Here is a 20,665-nt window from a genome sequence, read left to right on the forward strand (position 1 = left end):
TATTTGCTTTAGTTATTTTTTTTCACATTTATGTCATTTATTTTATTCTGATTGCCTTTTTTACAATGCTTTTTGTTATCATATTATTGTTGTACTGGAGTACATCGTGGCATTTACAAAAGTGATTTTTCGAATAGGGTCTCATACCTTTTACCTTGCTGGCCTCAGACCAAGATGCTCCTCCCTACACCTCCCAAACAGATGGGATTACAGGTGCACACCACCACACCCAACCGTACATGTGTATTTTTGTATATCCTTTATCTTATGTTGGATGAAGAGTAGATACCCCTTTGCAGTTTTCTTTGCCACTTAACAATGCCTCCTGAAAATGAGTAAATAGCAATCAATTCACAGTAATCTTCCCTCTTAGCACCGTTTACCGTCGAATGTGCTCCACTGTATGGATGTACTGTACATAGTTCACGTAACTACTCTCCTATGTAGGGATATTTACATTGTTTCTAATATTTTGCAATTATAAACAATACTGCCAAAAACAATCTTATTCAAGTTTCCACATTGTGGATCTTTTGCATAAAGTCCTGAAGTTGAATTCTGAGTCAAAAGGTAAGTGCTTAGATGAAGTTTTGTTTCCTATTGCCAATGTATTGACAACTTCTTCTCCAGAAAGGTAATCCCAGCTCGCATTCCCACAACCAATGGGTGACAGTTGCTGGGTTACAGTTTGGGTTTTTTTTTTTTACACTTTTAAACTAACACATCATCTACAGAGCACAGAAATCATCAAATAGAAAGAAAAGAAAGAAGGAAGTTGACCCTGAGGACTGAACACATTGCTCTCTAGCAATAACCACTACTGCCTACTGACTTGGAAATGGTGTATGCACACCACTGAACTACACTGTGAGTCTCTTTCCAGGTGGCTGTAAGGCTCACCTCATCTTCAGCCACCTTCTCAAGTCATTCCTAATAGGGGACCAGCCACACCTCAAAAATTCCATGGTCAGTTCACCATGTTGCTTTAGCCTGCAATTCCACAACCCCCCCATCATAACTCACCCTGTATACCTCAGGGCCATTTGACGCTCAAGCTCAAATGTCAGCCCTAGTTCTTCACAAGAGGTTATACACCTTGTTGCTATACAAGTTCTTCATACACACCATCTTGTCTGCATGGAACCCACTGTGATATTCTTGGCTCCAGGCAAACCTGACTCCATTGCCCAAATGTTCAATCTTTGACTTTGGAGAAATTATCCTACTCAACTTTGAAGTTCCCATAGTACTGCAGGTGCATGTTTTCAAATGGATAAAAATGAAAAATTTTTATGAAAATTTTATTTTATTTTATATTTTATTGAAAATGTTTTCAATACACAAAAACAGCATCACTCTTTATTGAAAAGCACACTCTTCTCCTACTTCTCCTAGTCTCGTAGCTCTCTTAATGTTCAAGTACCACTTCTCCTTAACAAATACTTTGATAGAGTAGGAGCCAACACTTATGTCTAATACTGCCAAATATATATCCATCCAACACGTCTATCCAACACATTTCCTCTTGACATTACTTAAAATTTTCCTTTTTTTTTTTTTTGCTTTCTTTCTTAGGATATTCTGCAACCCCTGAACATAGATGTTCAAGGAACATCATATGTCAGCACTCCTTTCCTCCTTATAATAGCCAAAGAAACTAGGTCAATAAAAAAATATTAAAAGGTGAAGTAATTATTCTTCATTCTAATGAAGTGTTAGGGAACAGTAAAATCTACTGAGATATTAATTTGTACTTTGTTCTGATCTATATGATCCTTCACCACCCCCAATCCCCAACAAATACACACTCAAGACAGTATCTAAGCCTTTGACTAAAGTGAAATGAACTCTCTGTTTTCCAAAGTAGAATGGATAAAAACACGCATCCAAAGAGGTCACAGAGCCAATTTTTAGGAGTAAAATGATAAGGAATGCCTATGGGTGGGAGGAGACTAAAATGACTCAATCAGGGAGAAAAAGGTGGTTTCCCTGAGGCTAGAAAACACCAGGATGTGAGGGTGTTTATGGGTAACTGAGCCCAGATCCTCCTTGTGTGCAGAGCCTAGATCCTTGGAAAGGGCTCTATAAGGTCACCAGATGCTCCTTTCAAGAGTTCCACTACCCAGAGCAGTATGAGGTTCTTGTGGCTGGGCCTCTGGTCAGCAAAGAGGACTCCTGGGAGGGTGTCCCTGTAAGCCCCCTGAGAGTGTCAAGAAAGAACAAGAATGCTGATTGTCAGGGAAGAGATACCCCACTGACTGAAGACACCAGAGCTCCAACTGGGAGACACCAAAGAAACCATCCAATTTGTAACCCCACCCAAAGGAAGTCATGGATTCTGACAACGCTGAGTGAGTCTGGGATCTTATTATTTGTAAATTTCTGCCCAGTGTAGAAACTGAGTCTCATTTAACTCACTAAATTTTTAAAAATAAAATAAACCTTATGGCATCTTACTGGTGAGTTCTAGGAAACACGATTCCAACCACTCAACAGATCTAACCTATTAAATGCCCAGACAACAGGAACTGCCACTTCCTACATGTTCACCACTAAGTCCTCTATGTAGTTAGGAAGGGAGTTCAGATTAGGGATAGTAGAGGACAAGCTGGGCCTGTGTCCTAGTGGAAGGATCCGAGAACTACTAAGTGAAATAAAGATTCCTCTGGCTGTTTTAATGTGTGACGTGGCCTCAGCTGACCAAGGAGAATAATCTCCTAAATGGATGAGATTCCATCACTTAAATACTTCTGTCCTCTGTTAGAACAATCATTGGAAAAGAAGTCCAAGAACTAGACACACATCTCTTCGGAATCCTCTCCAAACTCCTACACAAATATTTTCTGATATCTAGATGCCTATACATCACTGAAAATCTTTATGAATGCCTATGGGGGTATTCTTAGTAGGAAGATTGCAGAAATATCAACTACTCATGGCTGGAAGACAGGAGAAAAGCACTCAAACAGAGAAGCAGTACGGACACACCTTGTCAGTTTAACTGGGTAAACCTGCTGTGCTCATCTGAATGCAAAGGAACCTACTGATGGTCATTATCTAAGAAATCTGGTTCACCCATGACTTTCAAAAGTCTTTTTGCATAAGTATTCTTAACTGGTATTATATTTAGGAGTTCCAACCTTAAGGATTCTATTAATATCAATATTATTATGTGGTTGAGTTTGAACACTACAAATTGACATGACATTATTTGTTAAATGCCCTTAGAATATATGATACAAATATGAATACAGTGTGGTATGTGAGGCAGTGGAGTGGTGTTTTTATTTCTACCAGCAGAATGTAGTCAACTGATTTGTTTTAATATAAATACAAATGCCCAACAGATGTACAAAAATATATGTAACATCACCAAATCATTAGGGAAATGCAGAGCAAAACCACAATGAGCTATCATCTAACACCTGTTAGGGCAGCTATTGTCAAAAAGACAAGACATGATAGGTGTTGGCAAGGATGGAGAAAAGGGCTGCTGAATGTGAATTGTTATGACCACTAGAGAAAACAGTATGGAAGCTCCTCCAAACGTAAAAAGTACAACTCCATGTAATCCAGCAATCTCTCTTCTAAGAATATAGCTAAAAGAAATGGAATTAGTGTCTCAAAAACACATCCGCACTCCCATGTTCACTACAGAATTATTTACAAAGCCAAGATGTGGAAGCAACCTAAGTTCTATCATTGGATGAATGAATGAATAAATAAGGAAAATATGGTACATTTAGACAATGGAATATTATTCTGCCATATAAAAAGATACCTAGCCATCTGTGACAACATGGGTAAAGCCAGAGGGCATATGCTAAGTGAAATATCCAGAAAAAGAAAGACAAATTCTGTATGAGCTCACTTACATATGGAACCTTAGTATTAAACTTTTAGAAACAGAAAGGAGAATTATAGTTTACAGAGGATAAAAAGAAAGGAGAAATAGGAGGGTGTTGGTTAAAGGGGTATGAGCAAAGTTCTTGAGATCTAATGTCCAGAATGGTGACATTACACATTAGTCAATAACTCTGTATTATATACTCAAAAATTGCTCAGAGTAGCTCATAAGTGTTCTGAACACACACATACAATTGAACATTACAAGATGTGATGGGTGCATTAATTAACTTGATTGTGGTAATCATTTCACAATATGTATGTGTGTGTTGTATAGATAAATAAGATGATAGATTAGATAAACACACACATATCAAATCCCAGTTATTCCTTAAATAGATACTATTTTGTCAATTATACCTCAATAAATCTGGGGAAAGAATAATAGGAGTAAAAATTAATTCAAGTTTTTTTATTACCATCTGAGAGCTTTGACCAATGTCCAATATTGCAACGTTACCATAATTAGGACAAAATTTTTCCACTACAAATGAATTAATAACTGAAGTTCTGAATATGCAGAGTGCACTAATCCTGGTTCTTAAAATCCCTAATGGGTTTTGTAGCAATGCAATTTGGCAAAGTGAGTAAAATCCTCACATATTAGATAAAGGTAATTAGAGATGCAGAACAAATTCTTTTTAAATGCCCTGAATGCAATTTGGACACTTTAGTTCCTTCTTCAGAAATGGGGAAACTAGTGAAGGAAAGAAATGCAACAATTCAAGAGGATAAGGACAAATCAAGCTGTATCAACCACACAGGGATTTGGGACTTTAGCATTGTTAGAATTTATCCTAGCTATCTTAATTTTCCAAAATCTCCAAGAAACTGGCCAGCTTACAATAAATTAATCTCTCCATTTCAGAAAGTACCTAACTATAGGGTAGACTGCCAAAACAGGAGATGGGAGAGGGAGAGCATTAATGGTCAGGACCTAAAAGAAAATCAGTGGATGAACATATTGGAGATGTATCCATTTTGACACCACTGTTCAAATCACTTTGCATAACTAAGGGCAATAAATTCAAGGAAGTGCAAGTTTCTTTTCAGATATGAAGAATAAATTTGATTCACATCAAAAATAAATACCAAGATAATTTCAGATGGAACTCATCTTTGGAGAAATGTGTCTCTCTGAGCTGCATCTGTATATGCATAACCGACACCCACAACACCACGGTAGAAATGGAAGAATGGTGTTGAAGTGGAGTTTAGAGTTGAGGGCAGAAGATGGAGTTGCTGTGAATCCTGAAGAACTGACTGCTGCAAGTCAGCAGCTATGGACTCCTCCACCTAGGAGTTTCCTTCAGGGCAGTGATGTGAGTGAGGGCACATTAGCAGGGGAGAACACATATGGAAACAATTATTGTAAGGACAACAAGCAATGTTGAGACTGAAATGAATGAGATGTGGGTAGCAGTGTGCCTCCTCACTAGCATCACTGGCTTCACTGTAGGATGGATGACACTCCAGCAATAAAACCACCTGCTCCTACTAAACTGGACAAACCACACATTTGACATAAGTGGCACTCCACTCCAAGATGGTTAGCACCTTACTCTACCAAGGAGTAAGTAAGTAGAGGAAGATTCAGGAGTAGTTTCCATCTCAACATCTTACAAGTAACAACAGTGAAAAACAGTTTCAACATTGAGATACGCATTCTGACTGCTTATGATTTTCATTAAAACTGTTTGAACAGGCTGACCGTGGTGATTCATGCCTATAACCTCAAGAGGAGTAAGTAGGTAAATCACAGTCTGAGGCCAGTCAGGGCATAACTGCTAGACCCCATGTGAAAAGTAAACTAAGGCAAAAAGAGTTAGGGATATGGATCAAGGGGCCAGTGCTCTAGCTTGCCTAGCAACTGTGAGGTCCTGAGTTCAAGCTCCAGTACCTCTGAGGGAAAGTCATTTGACTAAGCAACACCCCAAAAACCAAAGAAACAAAAAGAAAAGTCAAGGGCTACCACGGGTGCAATAGTCTTAAAGAATATAATATACCACCTACTTTAAGTATAAATAAACAGAGCCCCAGTGTTTTCACTTCTCCCCCCAGCCTTAGAGAATCAGGCTTGGTTTCCCAAAAGTAGCTCCAGAGTCCCATGTGGAAAATAGGTCCAAAAGATAAACATATACACAAAAACAAACATGATCATATACACATTTATATGTAGAACATGTAACAGTGCAACTACTCTAAGGAACTCGGGGGAAGAGGGAAAGAAAAGAGAATAACAGAGAGTCAACAATATCCAGATACATTGCATCTGTGCAGGTAGAGGACAACGATTTGTACTGAAAGGTGTTGAATAATAGGGAGTGGGAAGGAAAGGGTAAGGGAGGGTAATAGAGGGGACTGAACTGACCAAATACAGCATATTCACAGCAGAGATACATCAAGAAACGCCTTTATACACTGACCTTGGAATTAAAAAATGATGGACAGGTTGGTAAAATAGGTCCTGTGGGGGAGGGGTATTTCTAGGAAGAGGAGGGTGAATGGAGATGAAAAAGGATGAATATGGTCAATGTGCTTTGTATACATATATGATATAAAACAATGAAACCTTCTGCAACTGTTTTGGGTGTGGCGGGAAGAGAGATGAAAGCGAGAAATGGCAGGGGCAAATACAACCAATGTTCAATGCAAGGCTATTCAGAAATGTCACAATGAAACCCCACTGTACAATTAATGTATGCTAATAAAAATGGGAGATGGTAGCTCCAGAGTCCCATGGATAGGCTGCAGTGCACACAAACACTAAAGGGCATCCTGGAGCTGGGCGCAGAATTTCCTTGATGGTATTTACTGCCAGAGTAGCTGGCTGGCTGACTTATACAAGACAAGGCAGTGATTTCAAATTCTTACACACTATTTGTTCCCAGCTTATGAATGATAATTCTGCTCAGTTTTCACTTGGGTTCTTGGTATTGGTTTGGGAAATTTTCACTTCAAACCCTCTCTCCCAGGAGTGCCAGAAGCTGACCATTGGTTCTCTCTTCCAATAATTGCTCTGACACACCTCAAGTCACACCTTCTTAAAGTCCTATGTGTTGGCTATATTTGACAGACAGTGAATGCTGACCTATTTCTGATGATAATGTCTTTTTAACAGTTGTCAAGACTTATTTAACAGAAGGCTATAGTAACACATAACTCCCAAATAGCTTTCTCATTTTATATAAAACTTTGGGGTCCCATGAATAGTTATTATTTTCATTTTTCTTAAGAATGACACATCCACAAAATTCTTTCTTACATTGCTTTTTTTTAATGCTTTTACTAGTACATAATTGTTGTACAGGGGATTTCATTGTGACATTTCCATATATGTACACAATGTACCCTGGTTTGGTTAATCCCATACATTATACATTTCTAATGCTTGTGTTTCTAATGTTATTTTTCATGTTTATACTGTCATAGAAGTTACCATCACAAGACTTTTACCTTTGTGCCTACCAACTCCAGAATGTAGCTAGACAGAAGTGAAGCGATTTACAGCGTTGTCAGATACCACCATCATCAGATCAGATGAGATAAGGAAAGAGACCTGTGGCTTCCTTGGTGAGGGCAAGCCAGCTTTCCTCCCAGTGCAATGCCCTTCCCTGGGATCATGAGGCCATGATTTTCTTTACCATGCCATGCTTTCAGTGTTTCTGTAGAATCTATTAACTGATTTCCCTTTATTTCATATAACAGCAAATTAAATGTTACCCAGATTCATCTATCATCTTCTATAGATAAAATGTTATTTACAGATTCACAGAATGCTAGAAACAGTACTCACACAGACCCATTACCACAAGTGTAGCCAAGCATTCCAAATAATAGTTACCTTTCCTGTGGTACAGTGTCCTGGCATGAATTGCTAACCCTCCCAGGAAGACGTAGGACTGGTGTCCACCTGAAAGTAAATTGGCCTCACCCTGCAGAGCAGGAGTGGGAGAACTCACAGGCCTTTTCCTCATCCTGTACCTAACAATAAGACCATCCATGCTGCCCAGCAGTGTCACTTCTGTGTGCTACACTGTGGAGTTTGTTTGTTCAGGTGAAAATCTTATGACTTACAGTTAGTGCTATTGTATGACAGCATAAATTTTTTTCAAGAACAAGTATGACTGTTTAGTGAGTGTATGATTTAGCCATTAATATCTACCTCAAAGCAAACTAGAACAAGTCCATTTCAAATCATTGGTCAGGAATGGCTCTAATAGGGAAAAAAAAAAAAAAACACAGGTAAAAAGAGGCAAACAGATTAAAATAATTTTTTTATTCTATAACTCAGAGAATTCTGTTGATTCTAGAAAAAATACACTATTTTAAAGTATTTTTCCAGGTTTTCCTACTGCCAAATCAGAAAATAGATATGGTTTATTTGTCAGTGATAATTAACAGATAACTCTAAAAGTGTCAGTAGGCAATACAGCTCCAATCCATGGCATTAAACCTGGGATTTAGATAGGTGGTACTGGCAGCGGGGAAGGAAGGTGCTATTTTTGTCATTCCTGTGCCAATATAATTTTGTTTTGCCAAAAGGAGAAAATTTATTAAACATTTAATTTAAAAGAGGGTCTTGTAACCTGTATGTTTTAAAGAAATAAACATTTGTTATAAGTTTAATAAAAAGCCATTATGCAGACTATGAGTCTGCAGTTATTTTATAGGCATAATTTCTAAAGTCTGTATGATTACTTTATCAAAAAATATACACGAGCATAATACAATTTAATATGCTTTCACATAGTCTTTATCTTTTTCTATTTATTCACAGAACTGACCAAAACCAAGGTTCTCTACTTGAATTCTTATTAAATCTTTCCCCAACTTAAAATGAATCCATTCTAAAAATTATACCTTTAGAAATTATTCCAGTTAAAAAGCTTTCAGTGGAAGGAGAAGAGGAGATGGAAAAGATGAGTTTATGAAAGAAACTCACCAAACACTATTTGAGAAGGGGGAAGGTCAAGGGGAATGGAAATATAATGAAAGGAGTGAACTTTTTCAAGGTACAGTATACTTTAAGTATACTATAAGGAATTAGCACAATAAAATTCCCTCATATTATTAACATATGCTAATTCAAAACTGAAATAAAATTTAAAAAATAAAGATAACTTTTTTAAAAGCTTTCAAGATTTATCTTATAAGAGTCTAGGTACTGAGGGGCCAAGCATGCAGCTCACACATATAATCCCAGCTATTAGGGAGGCAGAGATCAAGAGAACTATGGTTTGAGGTAAGCCCAGGCAAAATGTTAATGAGACCCCATCTCAACAAACAAGCCAGGGTGGTGATGTATGTCTGTGAGCCAGGCTATGTGTGAGGCATAGGTAGGAAGATTGAGCTCCCAGACTGGTCTGGGAGAAATAATGAGACCCTATCTGAAAAAATAACCTAAAACAAAAAGGGCTAGTGACATAGCTCAAGTGGCCCTAACTTCAAACCCCAGGATTCTGTAAAAACAAAAACAAAAAAAAGTCTAGGTACTGAATAAGTCTTGATAAAATAAGTTCTTGACCTTGGCAGTCCTCGAATTATCTGGGGACTTTTAGGAAATACTGATGCCTAGTCCCCATTCTTGTCCAACTCAAAAAGAATCTCTGGTGCCATGTCTAGTAATCAGCATTTTAACACTTCCCAGGTGATTACAGTCCACATCTGAGCTCCTCTGTCACAGGCTGACCTGTGACCCGGCTGGCACATGGCACTAAGAGATCTTCACATTCTACCTCCCAGCACAGACCTTACAAATAGTCTGCTGAAAGCTGCTGTCATGGTCACTGAGTGTGCCATGAAGTCAGAAGCCAGTCCTTATATTTGTATACTGGGGACAAAGGAAGCCAAGACCATGTTCTGTTAAAAAAAAGTAATAATCATACAAGAGCAAATTTTTCTCAAATTAAAATTTTTTCTCCTTTGTACATGATGTACTTTTGCTTCAATGTGTTAGAATTAACACTTTTCCTCAAATATTGGAATTCATATTCAGAAGTTCAACATTGTTTTCAAATAAGTTTTCAGGAAAAAGAAACTCACAACTTGGTCTTACCCTATGCCTTGGTCATTCCTTAACTGCAGACCATTCTCCTCCCTTGTGAGAATGAGTTCCTAATTCTTTACCATTGACAGTCTCAAAGTTGAAAACTACCCAAAGTAACCTTCCAAGAGCTGATCATCAAATAAATAATGTTCATGTAGATTGATGTGTCAACTGCTAGTATGAGGTTTGCTCAATCTGGGAGTTCATGCAAAAAATTAAGCATTAAAGTATTAGTCCAGGCTAAAAGTCTATTAAGATAAACACTGATTTTCCATCTAATAAAAGACTTGATCCCAAAAGAAGGAGTCCTTTGTAAGGTTCTTCATTTTGAGTTAGAAAACTAACACACCATAATCAATGTATTTAGATAGTTCCATCAGGTCAGGTGCCAGTGGCTCACACTTGTAATCCTAGCTACTCAGGAGACGGAGATCAGGAGGAACTCAGTTCAAGGAACTCAATAGTTCAGAAGACCCTATCTCAAAAATACCTAACACAAAAAAGGGCTGGTGCACTGGTTCAAGTGATAAAGTGCCTGCCCAGCAAGTGTGGCCCTGAGTTCAAATTCTAATACTGCCAAAAAATAAAAAGGAAGTTCCATGAGTTTTTAGTTCCAGTAGTTGACTATGTGTTCACTGGTGAATATTATTATCCCAGATAGGGCAAAAAAAATTTTTTTAGTGATACTAGGGTTTGAATTCAGGGCCTTCCTCTTGCTCTTGCTAAGCAGGCACTATGCCTCTCTAACCATACCCCCAGTACTTTTTTGCTTTATTTTTCAGAGATGGTCTCATGTTTTTGCCCAGCCTAACCTGCAAAGTGATCTCCCCCACCTATGCTTCCCATGCAGCTGGGATTACATGAACACCACCATGCCTTAATTTTTGTTATGTTGTTTTGCTAAGAACTTTACTAACATAAATTGTACGAGTTTCACTGTGATATTTGCATACATGCGTATAATTTTCCTTGGTCAAATTTAACGTACCTATATTACCTTTTATCTATTTTTATTAGTATATATCGATAGTACAAAGGGGTTTCATGTGATAATTCCACAGATGTGTACAGTATACCTTGAACAAGTTCACTGCCTCTGTTATATTCTCTGAGCCCCCCTCCCTTCTTGCCCCACTTTTCCAACAGTATTGGGGTTCATTATGCTATGTTTATATATTTATGTATTTGTAACATACTTTAGTCTTTCTTAACCTTCTCCCTCCTCCCCCTTTTTAACAATTTTAAATGAGCTTTATGTTAGTCTCATACATATATATAATTTACTTTGACCATCTCTCCCCATCACACTCTTTACAACTCTCAAACCTACTTGTTTTTAAATGACTTATCAGAGAAGCAAAACATAGTTAAGAAATAACACACTATTTCCAATTTTTTTTTAATGATATTAACTGTACAATAGGGTATTCATTGTAGTATCTCCATGCATGCACATTTTGATCAAACTCACCCTCTTCTATTACTTTTTTCACTCTTTTTCATTCTTTTATCAACTTTTTAAAATGTGCTTCATTATGATCTTTTCATAAATATACATAATGTACTCAATCATATTCTTACCACCTAACCCTCTTTTATCCCTTCCCCCCTTCCTCTGGTCGTCCCACTAATACTCCCCCATTTATGTTCATGTACATTTTATTCTTTGGATGTAGCTTCTGCCTGACAGAAAACAGACTGTATTTGTCTCTGTAAGTCTGGCTTATTTTCCCTAATATGATGATCTCCAATTCCCTCCATTTTCCTACAAATGATGTAATTTCGATCTTCTTTATAGTTGAATAATAGTGTATATTTGGAGTATTATTTACACCCACATTTTGTTTATCACTTTATTGACTGATGTGCACCTAAGCTCATCCCATAACTTGGCTATTATGAGTAATGCTGTGATAAACATACTGTGCAGGTACTGTATGCTGACTTACACTCCTTCAGATACATGTCCAGGGGTAGTACAGAGGGATCATAGGGCAGTTCCATTTTGAGTTTTTTTGAAGAACCTCCATATTGATTCCCACAGCGGGTGCACTAATTTACATTCCCACCAACAGTGGGATTCCTTCCCCCTTCCCCATCTTAGCCAGCATTTCTTATTTGTTTTCTTGGTGATAACCATTCTGAGGGGGGTGAGATGGAATCTCAGCCATTTTGATTTTTGTTTCCTTTACGGCTAAAGGTGTTGAACAAGAAATAACGCATTTTAACAACCATGAGAAACATTCTTACCTCAGAGATTATGTTATAAACTGTATTCAATATGAATTTCAATAGCATAGAGCTATTTATGCAGTTACAGACATGGGACAAAAATCTAGAAATCCTATCATCTCCCTCACAACCCCCACCTCCCTGTTGAAGAGATCTTGCATGTGAGAAAAATTTCTGAAATTCCTATTATAGAGGTGATCAAAATTGGTATTATGCAAAGGGGGTAATGGGATTATTTAGTTTAAGTCTGGTTTGTTGTTTATATATGGAAAGGCTGCTGTATTACTTTCACTTCATTTGCAACTAAATTTTAGCAGTAAACAAGTATAAAGAAAGGAAAACTACACAAAGAAGTGGTTTAAAAACACTGGTAGCCAGCCAACCAGCTCGGAGCATGCTGTCCTGTGGTTGAACCAGAGCAGCATTCAGAGAGTAGCCTCTGTTCTTGAGGCACTTTAAAAAGAAATGAACTATGACCAGCTTCTTTTCCACCTATTTTAAGGAAAACAGTTCAAACCCCAGTACAGCACAAAAAAAATAAAAGATTCAGATCAAATTCCTGCCACTGCAAATTGCAGTGAGCCTTTGAAATCATTTAGATGGATAATAAGTGATGGAAATACAGTATTTTAGTACCTAAACAAATAACTAAGTATACATGAGGCCACAGATCATTAAATGGAGATATTCAAAAAGTAATATAAAAGTAACTCATAAAACAGAGAATGTAAAAGTGTGAAGGATACCTGGATGCAAAATAGTATCATAACACCATTCAGCAAACAAAATGAAGGAAGTAGGCCACCAAAGAGAGAAAGTAACACCCACTAAGATGTGTCCAAGGCTTGACAGGCAGGCTTACTTTCCATTATAATAAAGATGCTGACTGCAGGGGATAGGGGATGAGGCGGTCCTAGACTTCAGTCACAAGGTGTACTCACAGGAATATTACACACGGCCTCGAAGACTGTCTTCAGGGAAAACAATGGCATGGCCATGTTAGTGTTTTAAACACGAGAGTAGTTTGCAGTAGGTATTCACTGATTGCTCATTCAGAAAACAAGTCCTGTCACTCTCAGGGACATAGATGTGGACCTCTGATCAGTGGTGCCCCTCCTGCAGCCCACGCAGGTATGGAGACAGCCATCAAAATTCTCCTGCCTTGAACTAGAGCACTGAGAGCAAAGAACTGAGAAAAAAAAGCACTGTCAGGACATCTCCTCAATTTTCATAAGGGCAAAGACTTAGAGGGACGATATAGAAAAAGGGATTCAGTGTAGAGAAGAATGCCCCTAGGGAGAAGATACACAGACATGGGATCACAGAATAGAGATCTGAGGCACAGCAACACCTGGTGAGGTAAGGATGAGCTGAGTCCTGGCAGCAAAGAGAGCAGAAAGAGAAGGTTTTGTGGTACAGTGATGGGTAAGAGGAATCAAGCTGAGAGCTGTAATGAGTTAGGAGGCAGGCTCACATATGCTTTAAACAAGTATAATTTTGGAACTCTATCTGCTAAGCAAGTTGGAAACACAGAAGGAACAGAGGAGGAGAGAGAAGGTATTAGGGCAGAGCCCCGGAAAGATTAATCTGGCTACCTATGAAGGAATGAATTGATGATGAAAGATGCAAGTGATAGAGGAGTCCTTAAATCAGTCTTCCAGGCAAGAGAAAAACAGGCAACACTGAGATCAGGGTGAAAGAAAAGAAGAACCAGGAGTGACCAAGAATTTGAGTATTTCTAAATTTGCATATAATTTGTTTGAAGGGGTAACAAACTCACCACAATCAATCTCACACACACACGCACACACATACCACTCATACACATGCTGAATTTCACAGATCAATACCAATACATAGAAAAACACTAGTAAATTTAACTCTGGATCTAATGCATAACATGGGACACAAAGCACTAAATACCAAATGATGGCTGTCTTCTCAAAGAGACAGAGTGGAGAAATTATAGGACGACCTCCATAAAGAAAAGATAGCATTTCTTTGTAAGTACTGGTACTGGTTGGCTGTTACCTGTGAGATTAAAGGCACTATGCTCTATTTCTACTGTAACACTATCAGCATCCTGAATTCTCCTTGATTATATAAGGTTGAGACTATAGACCCTGTTTTCTGTTTCTGTTTTGGTTCAACTTCGCTCTGCTAATTGGAAGCTGGGGATCTTCTGCCTGTGGGGAGATGGTGGCATCTGCAGCCTGAGCTTGTCTCTCCTCCAATGTCTGTCTAAATCAAAATGACTTCGCATACGTTCATTATCAAATCATTACACACATGTATGTGATGGCAGTGAGGATGAAAGGGGAAGGAAGCCACCATGGTCCCATGAGGTTGATAGCAATAGTGGACCTGATTATCAACTGCCCATGGGGGGCTAATTCCTCTCCATTTTATATTTGGGATCTGTGTTCATTAATCACCTCTGAGACCTACAACAAAAATCACAATGCTGAGAGATGTTCTCTTCCTTGCAAAAGGTCAGTCAGCTTGGGAGCAATTTGCCACCCACATTAAATTTAAGTTATTTTTATGTTCTCTGAATATTGTTCAAGTTCATCACTGTATCTTAGAAATGGCTGTTCTCTTCACACTGTAAATACACACACACACCAAGTTATAGGTGGAAGACTGAGTGAGGTTCCAAATACTCTTTTGAGTTTCTTTTATTTACCTTCCTTTTTCAGAAACACCTGGAGAAGATGCCTTCACTCGCCTCTGTAAGCATCAGACACTATTTACAAAGTAACTAGGTACACGGCACAAGTCCACAAATCATCATTAGAAGGTGGCACATGTTCCTCGTTGGTCTCAGAGATCTGAGCAGGGTGAGAAAGATTCTGCAAGGACACTGGAGTCTCCTGGGCTGGAGATCAAGCAGGGAGCCTGTGATAGGGCACAAATTGGATTTCTTCAAAGCTGTGAATCCTGGATCTTTCATGAGGCAGATAGTCACTCAACACGGGTGATAATAAGTAGAACCCATCATACTGAACCAAACTTAACATTTAGTGAACTGTTTTTATTTTTTTCTTAAATAAAGTTTTTATTTTTAAATGGCTCATTGTAATTATATATATTCACTAGGTACTGTGTGGCATTCCAATACATGTAAAAAATATACTATTTTTTTTAAATATATTTGGATACCAAGAGTCAAGAGTGGGAGAAATGGGAAGTTTTTCATCAGGCCACTAAAGCTCTGTAAGATAAATATAGGAAGAGTATATCTAGAGACCTAATGAGCAGTACAATGACTCCATTAAATACTGGAAATTTGCTAAGAAAGTAGATTTCAGATGTTATCACATGCACAAACAGGTAACTCTGAGGGGATGGATATGTTCATTTGCCAGGCTATAGTAATCATTTTACTACGTACGTCTACCAAGTCATCAAGCTGTACACATGAAATAGACATTATTTTTATTTTAAGGTAATTATAATTTAAATCCAATAATACCAAAAAAAGTTATTTAATTCTCAAGGTAATATAACTTCAACACATGAAACTCAATCATCCTACATCAGGTATCTACTGCAGTGACCAACAACTAGAGTAGAGTTTTTTTTAATAATCTGATTATATGGTCTACCCCTCTCCCATCAGGACTTTTTGCTATAAAAATTAAGAAAAATGGGATCAGATTGAGGGAAGCACACCCAGACAAAGATATCATAAATGTGAAGGGCATATACCTTAGAAAGTGATGGAAATAATCCTAGAAAATTAATGTTGTTGCAGCCATTAGGCAACATTGGCAGGGCTGGAGAGGAATGTGGCCAGGAGGTAGCCAGAGGCACCCGCGACTTTCCCAGTGCATCTGGGGGCCACCAAGGCTGAGAGCCTGCTAAGCATGGAGAGGGGGTGAGAACTTGCTGCTGGATTAAGCTGCCTTTCATGGGGCAGGACAAATGGAGCACAGTCCTGACTGGCAGCTACTTAGAACAGACCAGGAAAAGGAGGAGACATTGGTCTGACTAACAGCCCCATACCACATTAAGTATAGAAATAGGTCAAGCAGCCTGGGGTACTTCCTTTGGTTCTGGACATCCTTGCCCAAGCTTTTGACTCTCTCAATTTTTCCCATCTTCTTTTTCATTAAAGACTTAGCAATTTGAAAAGCAGCCAATAACATCTCTGAAAGAACACATTGTAATTGCCACCCATTGAAAAGGACAAGTGTTTCCCCCACCTATAAGCAAAATTTTGAAGAAGCAAAATAATTGTCTTCCTAAGAAAGAGAACAAGGCATGGGAGAACTTATTTTATTCTTTAAATAGAACTCAAAAGGACACTTTATCTTTGAAAGGAAAGCAGAGGGTCATGAAAAGAAGCAGAAAACAGGAAAGATACAAAGCTCAGCCTACATAATTAGTGATCACAATGAAAGCAGTGAACAGCAGTCAGAACTTTGAATAAATCTACTCAGTAAACTCTTGAGAAAAGTCTCCCATCACTCAGCAGCAAGGATAAAAATATGAGGATTAAAAAAAGAAAAGTTAGATGACAATGAAGACAAACACAAAATAGCTGGTATGTATTACAGGATAGCTGGTATGTATTACAGGATAGCTGGTATGTATTACAGGAACACCACACAGAACAGAGAAGACATGGAAGAAGAATTATCAGAGAAATATGACTGAAAATTCTCTTTATCTGAGAAAAAGCTCTGAAAATAAGCAATCTGTACAATGGGCTTTAAGAAAAATGTCCGTAGCCAGAAGTAGTGGCTCTTCCCTGTAATGTTAGTTACTTGGAAGGGGTCATTGGGAGAATCATGGTTTGAGGCCAGCCCAACCCAAAATTTGCTGAGACCCCCTTATTTCAGCCAATAAAAGCTGGGCACAGTGGTACATACCTGTCATTCCAACTACATTGGAAACATAAATAGTAAGATGGTCCAGGCTGCTCAGGCATAAAATTGAGACCCTATTCAAAAAATAAATAAAATAAAAAGAGCTGGCAGTCTCTTTCAAATGGTAAAGCATCTGTCTAGTGAGCACACAGCTCTGAGTTCAAACCCCAGTTCTGCCAAAAAATAAAATTTTAGGGCTGGATGTAAAGCTCAAGATAGAGTACTTGCCCAGACAGCATAAAACCTTCAGTACCACAAAAAAATAGTAAAATTTTTTAAATATCCAAAGGATATATTCCTGCCAAGTGGCAATCCAGTGATTTCAATGCTAATTCATTAAGTCACAGTGATAGAGGATACCAGACATTATATATTGTCTACAACTCACATGACTACTTCTTATATAGAGACCTACATGGGAAACTATATCACAGCTCAGAAGATTGCTTAGTGAATGTGGAATCACAACAAGTACAAAGAGATGAACAAGCAAAACTAATGATATCAGCTTAAGGCAGCTGTATTACCATCTGAAAATGTGTATAGCCATACTAATGCCTCAAAAATGCTTGATACCCACTAGCAACAGCACCCCTACCTTGGACAGTATTTGCACTAGCACTGGTCATGTGGGGCTCCTTGACATATGTCTATCCACTGGGAATCTGACTGACACTTTGATGGGTAATTTATTAGCTGTGCTAACGCAATCATCAGCTTCAAGTCTAATTTTGTTGGCCTAGAAGCAATTCCAACTTTAGAAAAAGGAAGCATCCACATATCCAAACTTTGATCTACTGATCTAATATACATCAATATTGCATTCAACACTCACAGGGCTGCTTACAGTCATCATGATACCACTGCTATGAGGCCAATCAGAATAACCTCCTGTACTGACAACTTATTCAAAGGATTTGAAGAATTTATTAAAAGCAGTGATTAAATATACGTAGTCTGAAATCTATACAAATAAAACATACACATTTTATCCTCGATTTCCATGAATCATTAACAAGAAACTAATCATAAATTAACCACCAAGAAACTCTTATTACATTTCTCTCCAAAAAGGGAATCAGAAAATGGACATAACCAATGTTTCTAGGCCAATGGCCCATATCAACTAGAAATTGTAAATCACTGTTACCAAAAGGAAGTGCTAAAATGATTAAAAAAAAACTGTGAATAAGTCTGTCTAGAGTAGATACAAAAAAAGTTAAGTAATTAGAAGCAAATCAATAGCACGTTACCACTGTGTTCTTTCAAGCCCCAGGACGTAAGTTTTGTAACACTCATTACACAGACAAGAAAACTCTGGCGTGGTCATTACCTCCAGGTCATACAGAGGGTAAATGGTGAGGGTGAGACTAGATTCCACACACACCAGACTGGAAGCTCATACTTCTTGCCAAAACACCACCCACCCAGCTTCCACAAATACTTAAGACAAATTAAACAAGCATAATTTAATGGAACCGAAATATGAAGAAGGAAAAGAATGTAGAAAAATACGGATTTTTAGTTACATTGCCCAGAAAAACGAAAAGGTCAATTTTCTCCATATGAAAGACATATTTGACAAATCGATTTGTCACAATGACATTGATTTGTATTTATGAAACTAGTTTTTCCAACACATTTTGCTTGAAATTAGGACACATTCATTTACAACAGATGGTGACTATGTCGCAAACTTTTGATCCCAAATATCATATTTCTTCTACCCTAGGTCTTTGGCAGCAGAGGTGATAGGAAAACCAGGAGGCAGTGAAGTGGTCCAAGTGGAAAGAGCCAAAGATGGGAAGAAGGCAGCTTCCTGTCATTCCTATTTCATAACCAGAAAATAGACTTTTAGAGTTGATGAAATTTTAACATACTCTCAATTGTGTATTAACTTGTGTTGACTACTAAAATTTCTACTAGGGTTGACTATGATTGCAATGCATTTTCAATGTTTCAGATATAAACCCCAACTTTTAAGTAGTAGAACTGGAGAGCACAACTGTGTTGAGGGAAAATAAATAATGAATTAATATTGTTCTCAAACTCTGCCACCAAAGGACAAAATGTAGCACATCACATGAGAGGAGAAGGTCCTCTTCAGGCTGACATAAATACTTGGCATGAATCCACAGGGCATTATTTTCTAAGCTGGACACATAGGTGTGTACATGCATATGCTCCCACACACAAGCCTGCTCACACACAAAGGTGCCAATCTTCATCCAGTATTTTCTAGGTAAATAAGTCACAATTCAATCCAGCTGGAGAACATTTTCTCTCCCTTCTGAGACAGTTTAGTTTCTTAGGATGTGATAGCTGCTATGCTTAACTTCCACAGCCAGTTCTTAACTCTGGAGCTTCACTAAATAATCTCAAGAAACCATTTCACTCTTGGCTTCTCACCCTGACAGTTCTTTTCCACTGTGTATCTTTAAACACTTGCATTCACAACATAATAGGAGGAAACTATATATTATGATGACTAAGAAAAGATCCCCTTAAATGCCACCTGGTAACCAGCAAGCTCTTTTGAACTTTACAGAGACAAGATTTGAGATTCTCAAATGTTAAAATGAGTGCCATTCAAACCACAATTATGCTCAGTCAGTTGAAGTAGACAAATGAATCCTCACTCCTGAGACAAAAATTTTAAAACAACCAAAAATTGAATTGATATTAATATAATTTCCATAAAAGGCATAAAAATGATACTAGGACACACGAGAAAATGAAATGCTTTGGGTTGTTAAGCCTGTGCTTCTCCCAGGGTTATAAATAAAATTTATGGGGGAGGATGTTAAATTTATATTTAACAAACTTTTCCAGGCTCTGTGGATACTTAGGAAGTTTTCTGACCCAAACTTACAATGAAAAAGGAACTAGATTTACATTAAGCCAATAAACACCCATCAGTCAAGTAGTAAGTTTTCAAATCTTACCATCCTTAAGAAGTTATGAAAGTAAAAATACCAAAATTAAACTGAGTATGTTTTCGCTGAATTTCAGCCATTATTGTACTCTAACTTTCCCAGGAAGCAATATTTCTGAAAATAACCTTTTAGACAGCTTCCCATACATAGAGGAAACTCTACCACTGCTTCATGACGGAATTCAGACAGACACAGAATAATTGACTACTTAAGCACTAAACAGGTCTTGCTTTAAGCTTTTTTATTCGAGCAAGATCCAATGTAAAGACCCAAAGCACAAATGTGAGACAAGATCCTTCAGTACTTAAACCATACCATCCGATTTCATCTTGAATACCTAGCTGTTTTCTCACAACTATGCATGTGTGTTACCAGGATAGACAACAGAATGATCCTAAGACATTGCACACTCTCCTGTTTTAATTGGCTCTACTTGGTTAATTTGGCAAGTAATACTGTTTGGTTTTGTGTCTATAGGATTTTAAGACTTGTGTCTGGCAGGAAGACTGCTGAACTTCTCCATAACCCATCTTTAGTCTTTAGGACAGGAGTACTCCCTCCATTACCTATGGAATACTGGTGGCTGCCAGCTCTCAGCTGCTCTTGAGTCCTCCCTCCAAACAACTGACTACATGCAGTAGGCCAGAGTGTCCCAAACGTTATCAGTT

General features: G+C 38.0%; 1 protein-coding gene across 10 annotated transcripts in view; it reads right to left on the reverse strand.

Annotated features, from left to right (window-relative positions):
• The window catches only part of Unc5d (unc-5 netrin receptor D), a 528,179-nt gene that overhangs the window by 474,646 nt on the left and 32,868 nt on the right, over positions 1 to 20,665 (reverse strand). The window lies entirely within an intron of this gene.

This window comes from Castor canadensis, chromosome 14, assembly GCF_047511655.1.
Source record: "Castor canadensis chromosome 14, mCasCan1.hap1v2, whole genome shotgun sequence".
In the NCBI taxonomy this organism is placed as follows: Eukaryota; Metazoa; Chordata; class Mammalia; order Rodentia; family Castoridae; genus Castor; species Castor canadensis.